This window comes from Anopheles nili, chromosome 2 (genome assembly GCF_943737925.1).
Source record: "Anopheles nili chromosome 2, idAnoNiliSN_F5_01, whole genome shotgun sequence".
Taxonomy (NCBI): Eukaryota; Metazoa; Arthropoda; class Insecta; order Diptera; family Culicidae; genus Anopheles; species Anopheles nili.
Window position 1 is genome coordinate 63,899,883 of NC_071291.1, and position 8,772 is coordinate 63,908,654.

Below are 8,772 nucleotides of genomic sequence, written 5' to 3' on the forward strand. Positions count from 1 at the left end.
CCCTGCGAGATGTGCGACCTCCGCCCACCAGAAAGGGCTCGTCAAGCCTGCCACGGTAGCAACACGGGCACTAATTTATGGTGGTGTCCTCCTACACGTGTTCCGTGCGATGTTCGCAAGGGTTTCGCAAGCCGGACGGCTTAGTGCGATGCGATGGAAAGATGCGATATTGAAAAAAAAGAGAAGTATCCTCCATTCCAAGGGGCTTTAGGGCTATCGTTTTTTTTTGCTTTCTCACGGCTGAACCCCTGTTTGAGAGGCTCGATGCCCCGGACGGATGAAATCGAACCGAGCGCATCACGAGCGCATGGTTGCACCCTGGGCTACCTCGGGAATGCGCTGGATCCGGGACCGAGGTCCGGAATTCGATATCGTTCCGGCATCGAGACCCGAGTGGCAAGCGAGCTGGACTCACACCGTATCTAACCGTCGTAGGTACGACAACCGGAAGTGGTCCGGGATGATGGCAAAGAAGCCCCTGGCACGTAATCGGCACGGGAACGACGACGTTCCTTTGAGTTTTCGCATCATCGGAACCCGACTTGCGGTTGAGAAAATTGTTGAACTAAACCCTCGTAAGCCTGGCCGCGTGGTTCACCTTCTTCGCCTGCCTGTACGTTCGCCCCACGGGGAGAGGCCTTCGGACGATGATTTCGCTTCAGTTGATCCGTTCGGATGCGCCCTTTAGCTGGCATTACAGCAGAAATCCATCGTACCGTTCCGGCCCCGAAGTGGGTGGGTGGGTGATTTCTTTCGTATATTTCCCATGTTTTCCTCGTGGACTCCTCGTGGTTTCGGAGCCATGTTTCCATGCGCTGCCTTTCCCATCGGTTCACTTCTTTCATCATATTCACGCTTGAATTCCAACGTGATCGTGACCACCACTTTACCGCAATGACAAAGGGAAAATAGAGCAAACGGGTTTCACTTTTTCAGCCCCACGACAAAAGGCTACCCGGGTTGTGGGGATGCTGCGAAAGGTTTCCCTTCGGTTGGTGGTACCTGGTGTGTTTCCTTTTTTTTTTTGGCTCCACTCGGGTTTTGGTTGCTTCGTGTTCAAACAGCTTTACCGGCGCAGGTTGCACCCGGGAACTGCTGCTAATAAATTTCACCCAAATAACCGCCCGAATGCCAGCTTAAATCTGTGCCATATCAGCCGCCATCTTCAAGCAATGATTTTTCCCGCGTTTCCCGATTCCCGAAACGGTAACTCAATTACCGTCATAAAATTTCAGGTTCTCGCCCATCGGGAAGACGAGCTTCCGTGCTAATGGATGATGGGATGGCGTCATCTTAAGATGTTGTCACCTCGTTAAAAGGTGGTTGAGTAATTGAATAATAACGAGCAGCTTTGATGGGCTAACTCCTGTCGGTACTTCCTGTAGTCATCCAGGTGGATGGGAAAAGAGAGAAACGCACACGTTCACCGATCAGTTTTAGCCAAGATTAATAGTTTAAAGTTGTTTCCAGCCTCCAAAGATAGACTTTTACTGGAACAATACGCCAAAAGCCACGTAGAAGGAAGAGAAAACAGGAAACTATTGCTGAGGACTCTGAAATGAGCGTTTATGAAAGTTGTATTTACTTTTATTTAAATATTTTAAGCTCTAGCGTGGCACCTTAAGTACCTTATCTTTAAAAACATATCTTTAGCTGTTCTGTCAGCCAGTTTTGAAATATGCTTAAGCTTGACAAGACCAACAACATTTACCTTCTAGCTTTGTGAAATATATCTGTAGGATGTACGCGTAACAAACTTCACAAAGGCTATTTACGACCAGCTAAATTGCGGCAATTTATTCACGCCCATAATCCAAACACTGAAGCCGTGAAGCAACGACGACAATTCCCGAGCGACAATCCCCAAGCCTGCTTGAACGTGTGAAATATTAATATTAAGCCCTCCCACTCCACGCTAAGCAAGCGAAACGCGCCCATCCGTACGCGGGTGGGTCGGGACTACATTCATTTTCCCTTTCCCAACGCGTAACCGGTGCGACTAATACGGCAACAGGTCGGGATCGCGTGGACTAAGGTGGTCGTGGCGTTGATTATTTCATTACGGCCGGGCAACACTTACTTAACCGAAGGGTAACGCGTGAACGGCTGCTGGAATGGTTGGTTGAGACCATCAACCGAGGATCGTGGAAACCCCGCGACAAAGCCTAAGAAGTGTAGCTTCCTGTGGGAAATCCTGCGGGCGGATCAGCCCCCACCGTAATGAATTGGCCGTCCTCATCGCAGAAGAAAAAGCACGATTTGCTGGTAATATGAAAAATGCACCATTATCTCCAAGCCATCCCCGGGAGGGATCTTTGGAATTTAATTTTCCACTTCCACGTCCTCTCTGGCTCGGTGACTGATTGTGGACTTGCGAGCGAACGGTCCCGGTCCTGGTTTACCATTCATTAGCATGCCGTAAAAATGGGTACCGTTTATCCGGGCCCACCGCACGGAGTATACGTCCCCGGGAATAGTTTCCCTACGCGCGTCGGGAAAACCGACGAAAATGTGCCTAATATTTATGGCCGTTTGTGGTTGCCTTTTCCTTCGGGAGCGGGAAATCGTTTGACGGGAAATGACGAAGTGGTTCCACCGTTGCCAGCACGCTCGGTGCAACAGGCACAGAGTTAGCTCAGTTACCTACCCCCAAAATGCGCCTTATTGCATTCCCTGCAGGAAATGTAGCTACGGATTCGCATCCCAAGGCGCGGTTTAAGATTTATGGGCACCTTTCCCCGGAAGCACTCGAGCCAGCAAGGACCTGCAGATAGCTGCAGTCGTGTGAAGCGCCCGAAAGAATGCGAGATTAAATTCAATTCAAGGGGGGGTTTATTTACAAATCGAGAAGATTCCTGACTAAGAGAGAGAGAGAGAGAGAGGGGTTTGGCTGAGTGTCAGTGGTTAAAATGATCCGCAATGTGATATATCATGGAAATGGACCGTTGTTGCAAAACCACCTCGAGGGTTGGATGGCTTGCGTCCAAGATTTGTCCTAAATTCGTATCAAATGAACCAAGTTTTCTAGCTGGTTGAATTTTGAGAAACGTTGAAATTGGTTTCATAAATTTAGAAAAAATGTGTATTGCTTCATTGCCGTTGGGCTCCACAGCCTACTTTGTTGGTTTCATTGAATTATATTTGTGTTAGATTCCGATCAAAGGAGGCACAGACTCGAATTCTGTGGACTCAATTCCAAACCCATCAGTTTCTCAGGAACTCTTGCCGTCAAGAATATGGAGAGATAATCTAAAACCAGATTAAATGCATCACCTGTCTGCAAAAGAAGTTGAATCGTCCCATCGTCAGACGTATCTTTCAAAACTCTAGCAACAAAAAAAACACATCATGCTGTAAATCGATATAAAAACGCAAAAAGAAACTCCCGCTACTAGTGCGCCTTTCGCAAAGTGACCATTTTCCTCTCGAATCGCTTCACTCCACCACACCACAGGGTTTCGCACTTTTCACCCATCAATCTTCCGACAGGAACTCCGCGCCGCTGGTTAGCAGTTCTATTTTCGCACCATTCCCGCGACAATGTAACGAGATAGTGCATCAAAAAACCGCCCCGTCTCCACCGGAGATGGGGCGTCAACGTGAGACGTTGAGTTTTCTGATTTTTCCCTCGTTACCATCGCCACATGATCGATGCGATCCCGCTTCCGGGGAGCCGTTGGGAAGCTGTTGGGAAGAAAAATCACCTCCCAACCGTACGCATGTACACCGATCGCGGGTGTAATTAATTTCGCGCTAAAACACGCTTCCGTCTGGCGAGAAAACCCTGCAGGGATTGGGTCTGTGTCCCAGGCGTGAGTCAGTGCCGTTCGGAATGCGTCGCAGCTGCAGCACATTTGCGGACCACGACGACGGACCACAGTCTTCCAGCTTCTCGGTGCCGTTTTGGTGAGGGGTTCGTACGGGCATGAATCATGCGACGGATTTAAGACGCGGGCACAATTTATGGTACCGATCGGGTGGCAAAGATACGGGTGGAACGCGCCGTCACGCGCGGACATAAGCGCGCTCGGTTTCCGAAACGAGACGTAGACACAAAAATGCGGTTCACCACGTTGTTGGAGGCTTTTTGGCCAAACAACTGGCTGCGCTGCCGCCGTGCCTGTCTACGGTGGAATCCACCACCCCACCGGGCGGGTTGATTGACGTTCTAGAACGTGCGTTTTTAGGTACGCGTCTCGCATGTTCTGCCCATGCGGACTCATGTTAAACGAATCGGCGTTATTTTTCAGACTCGTAAAGGTGGGGGGAGGGAGTTCTTGGTTCGCGTGTGATGCAAAACAGCATTTCAAAACTCAATTTTTGAAAGAATTCACAACCTAACGGAACGAAACACAACGTGAGAGGCAGGAGAACGAAAACAACACCACGCTGCCGTACACAATTTCCGTTCGCTGACTTTGATGCACGTTCACGACGTCAATTCCGTTGGGCGGAATCCTTCCAGGGTGAAAAGAACTCGCGCTCTTTCGTGGTACGGGAAAAAGGCAGCCAGGCTGGATGAGACCATACCACAGCGGGGGCTTTTTATTCTGAATTCTTGTATTTTTAATTTTTTTTTTTTGCGAACTTGTTCCTCCACCTTATTGAAACTGCATTTCCATGGCTCTTTGGAAGGAAAACATTGAGGTGCAAAAAATCATCTCTTCGAAAAGAAAATGAAAAGCCCTTCCTCCCGGAAAAGCGAGCATGGAGACGCGGCTGAATGGTTTCGGGGCTGTAGGAGATTGGCCTTCGAGAAAGGTTGGTCCCGGAAGCACTGGTCCCATTGCGCGGCACTTTCGATGTCGAAGGAGTAATAAAATATTGAACGATTTGCTCCCGGAGACGGAAATCGTACCCACCGGAACAATTCATTCCGTCTTGCTGGCGGGGAATTTCTCCACTGGATGGATCTTTAATGAATAGGGTATGGAATGTTTGAAAAATGCTAGAACCCTTGCAAACTGGTAAGAGTTTCGCCGTCTTTAGGTGAGTCTGAGCTGTTCGTTTTGGGACGAAGAAATTACTTGTTTTATTGGCATTTGAAAACTTTCACGAGCTGCTGGCACTGCTCTATTTAAACGTTGTTCCATTCGAATCCAAACAACGAAACAATCAAGGATTCCAGCCGACTAAGTCTTAAACCATTACGAACAATCACAAACAACCCTTGTCACATACTAACTCGGGAAGGCCTTAATCCTCTGTTAAGAACCAAATCAAGACGGTTTGTTGTTGAATTAAAGAAAATACGTGCCATATCTCTTTCGTTGGCCACAGCTGGATCAAATCGAACCACAATCAGATTATTTACCATATTCAGGTGATATTTTTATGCAACCAACTGCAGTATTTACTCCCTTTAAAAACAGTACGTCAAGCATAATATATGTATAATATATATATTGCCAGTTGAAAAACACATCTGGTTGGAAAAAAAGAAGCTCTACAACATAACCAACCGGCGAGTATCTTACAAACTTATGTTATGAACCAACAGACAATTTAACTCTGTTAAAAAGTATATATTACAGGGTTTAATAACACTACTCGAACCTGGTGTGTGCAGCCTTCAGACAGATTTGTCGAAGGTATTGATTTTACTGACAATTAATACTCTCCATTCTCGATCGTTTGACCACTTTTTTCTCAGGCATTATAGGGGTTCCCAAACTTTCGAGACGGCAAACGACGACGACATGGCTGCCTGCCATATTGAACGATTTTTCTTACACCTTTTTACTATCGAGAAAATAAAATTCAACAGAAAAGAAATCCAACGATGCTCCAATAACTTGTGATGGTGAAAAAATAAACGAAGATTCCGGTGTCCTGCCGGTGTCCGGTAATGAACTGTGTTTCACACGACGCACCGTAATGGCATTACTCTTTCCCTTCATTCGATAAATTCCGCTGGGTTCTGACGTTTACTCAAGGAATTCAATTTCTGCTGGTCCGACCGCTCCCTCCAATTTGCCCCGAACCTCGCTTATCCGGAGAACGGGGGCCCGATGGAGACTGCCCTTTTTTTATCACGCTCCGTCCCAGGGTTCCTGGCACGCGTACCCGAAGCCCGGGACAGCGAACGCCGTTGCGAAAAAAAAGGGTCCCTCCCAATTGTCATGACATGTTCAATCTTATTGATTAATATATTTCCCATCGAAGCACGAGTCGCACCCCGCTGGCTGGTGTGGAGGTGAACAAAAAATAATAATAATACCAACCCCAGCAGGTCGTGCGGAAAAGCGACCCTTTAACATCGTCTCGCAAAGGAAACAAATCTTTAAGCCATAAAAGAGAAAGAACCAAAAAGGACGGAAAGAGTAGGTCTCGAACACAAAGCTAGCGGTTGAGAGAAATGGAAGTGATTGGAAAGGATTTGTTCTCGATTTTTGTACTTTCGATTCGATGATTTGGTGGCAGGAAAAGAACACCGAGAGGAACGTTTGGAGTTTCGATTGTACAACCCATCTGAGTGTGTCTCGTTGTGTTTCTGAGTAGACGTTAAATGGGGAGACTGAGTGAATCACGGTTATTTATTTGAATTTGATTAAAACGTGCTTATGAGCAGACGAAAGACCCTAGCATTAGAAACTTCATCTATTTTGTCAAGCCAAAATTGAGGAACATAATATCAAATTGTTATGTTTCCTGCCACAAACCGATGCTGACATCCTTGAAAGTCAACGTGTAGCCGATTAATTTAAATAAAAACACACACCATCAACACGTTAGTATAACCCCTGAAGCATGACTAATTTTTGCTTCAAAATTGACGATCGAAAAACGAAAAAAAAAACGAAAATACTCTCGCTCCCGTTCCGAGTGTTTGCTGTTCTGTGGCAGCAGAAAAACAAACAATAAACCAATGAAGACACTGCCTGCAGCGATTATTGTTTATTGGGTGGCGGCTGCACCGTGTTAACGACGCTTTACTACCGACCCGGGGGGGCAAAAGAAATCATCGCGCTGCTTTACGAGCCGCTTGATCGTTTGTTTAGCACTTGCAGCTAATCTTCCGCGGGACGAGCGAACACCGGAGAGGCCAACTAACATCAAACGGGCGCAGAATGGCCGCCGCGCATTGGTCCCAGTGCGATTTATGTACCACCAGATGGTTGGCAGCCTACGGTGCGCCCGAAGGTCCCTTAGTTTCCCCGAAAATAGTTTTCCCTTCGACCGGTGCCGGCAGCGGCTCTTGCTCTCAGCAAATTAGCTAATTTACAACCGAAACGCGAAAAGGGCCTCGAAACGTGACGATCCGCCTGGCCAGCGCGGAAGCGAGAATCCCTCCGTTGACAGGTGCCGGATCGCGTCGATGATGGCGATGACGACGGCGACGAAGACGACGACGATTGCGACTCGGCGTGACAAATGAGCCGCCCTAGCGTTGGGAGCGATGGGCGATAAATTCTCGAATCAAACTACCACACAACCTTGCGCGGACGCGTGATACGCGGCGAATATCAAACGCCACGTTCCATGAGGGAGTCGGGAAGGATTCTGTTAGGAATATCGCCGATTGCGCATCGCGTAAACACGTGGACACCGGTCGGTTTTGTGTTTTGCTTGATCGTTGTTGAAACGCACTCAGTCACTTACGGTTTCGGGTGTAAAGTACTCGCTCAAACTCAAACGAAGTCGGCTAAAGCACAACCCCTCAAAAATGCCCGTCAATCTCGAAACGGTGCGTTGGGGTTTTGGATTTCGAATGAAACACGATTCGAACCCCGGGGGTGGAAGGTGATTAGTGACGTGTCAAACGCTGCTTGTTAGACAGACGCACAGACTTTTATGTCGTATCATTACCGGCAGCATGGGACCGGTGACGTGTGAAGGGTATCATGTGTTGGGTTTGGAGAGACGACCAATTCGGATCAAAGGGCATGGTTCGGCGCTCGAGATGTCAACCCTGGGAGGATGGTTTTATTTTTCTTCGCCTTTGTTTCGTTGATTGTTGAGCGCCTTTCCGAGATTCGTTATCGGCTCGTCGAAACCCAGTGTCAAGAAGGGCTATTTCTGCTTCGCGATTAAGAAACCGTAGCTCGTGGGTGTGAAGAAGAAAATGGTGTTTTTGTTGTTGGAAAAATGTATCAGAATTTGTTCCCGAGTTTGAAACGTTTCTATAGCAACGAAACCTACTTTGATCGCACTATTAGCGCACTCAACTTGCTCTGCGCTGTTTGCTTTCTCGGGGAGTTTAATTTATTTTTGAAAAAATCTCACCTAATCCCCGCAAGCACAACTGCTCGCTTTATCCTTTCATGTGGGGGGTTGCAGTGTGCAGAAGTTTTTAAAGAACTTGACCAAACTTTACACAGCGAATGTTATATTTTACCACCTCCACCGGGTGAAACTCACCAGCGGTACATTAAACCGCCTTGACGGGTCGGCTGTTTGGGCAAAGTTCGGCCTTAGCTTTGAGCGTCCCGGGCCACATCCTGAGACCGAAAGTTTTCACCAAAGATTGACGTAATTTATCCGCAGCTTTCTTTTATCGCCTAACGAACCCATCAACGCGCCTTGCTGTAGGTTTTCCGATGCTTTTTTAGTCGCTTTTCTTCCTTTCTGTTGGCCGATTTGAAAATCTTCAACAGTCACGTCGGTGGCGATAGGAAAACAGACCCGGCCAGCCACACGCCGACCAGCCGTATCGCAAAATCTGGCCAGGTAACGGGGCTTCAACGCCCACCGGATCGGCTATCGAAGGTCAGCTTCCATTCCGTGCCAAAGCACGATGATCGAGAGTACGTTCAAAGGTTCTTCGAAGGT